Source organism: Capsella rubella, unplaced genomic scaffold (assembly GCF_000375325.1).
Source record: "Capsella rubella cultivar Monte Gargano unplaced genomic scaffold, Caprub1_0 scaffold_17, whole genome shotgun sequence".
NCBI lineage: Eukaryota > Viridiplantae > Streptophyta > Magnoliopsida > Brassicales > Brassicaceae > Capsella > Capsella rubella.
This window is the reverse complement of record NW_006238907.1, coordinates 86,586-87,485: the sequence shown is the minus strand read 5'-3', so window position 1 is coordinate 87,485 and position 900 is coordinate 86,586.

Here is a 900-nt window from a genome sequence, read left to right as displayed (position 1 = left end):
GTTTATTTATTGGAAGCAAAACTCTAAACCCTAAACCCTAACCTCTAAACCCTAAACCCTAAAGAGCTTTGTCGTTCTAGTGCGATTTGTTGATTTCTCTCTTTTTTTTTTAATTGTATGTCAATTTTTGTGTCAAAATTTCTTGTATTATTTCTGTCAAAAACAATTTGGCGGGAAAATTTTTGTTGAAATTTTTTTGGCGGAAAATATTTTGGCGGGAAATTTTTGTCAAAAACTTTTGGCTAGAAACTTTTTGTCGGAAAATTTTGAAAGGAAATTTTGTGTACGGGAATTTTTTTTAGAAGGAATACCCCAAACCCTAAACCCTAAACCCTAAACCCCAAACCCCAAACCCTAAACCCTAAAGAGCTTTGCCATTTTCTCTTCTATGGTGATGTTAGGTGTGGTTGGATCTGTCCTTCGATGTAGACGATTTCTCTCTTTCACAATAACTTTGGATGATGTTCCTGGGATCTTCTAGTTGAAAGCTATGGCGGATTTGGATAGGATTTCTCTTGGCTTATTGGCTTGTTAGATGTAGATTTGTCTTGCGGCCACTACAAGAAAACAGTCAATTTACGACTGCATTTGGCGACTACATGTGTAGTCGTCACATTTAGCGACTATTGGACGACGCATTTACGACCATGTTACGACAACACATGTTCAGTCGTCAAATAGTCGCTATTTAGCGACTACAAACATTAGTCGGTAACGTAGTAGCAAAAAGGTGACTAATAAGTGACTAAATATCTGAGACGGTAAGCGTGTCGCCTAATAGTCGCTAATTAGCGACTACGTTTCGACAACATCCTATAGTCGCTAATTGGCGACTGATTAGCGACAGTTGTGGTGAGTCGTAATATAGTCGCCAAACGATCGTCAAATAGACGCACAAGA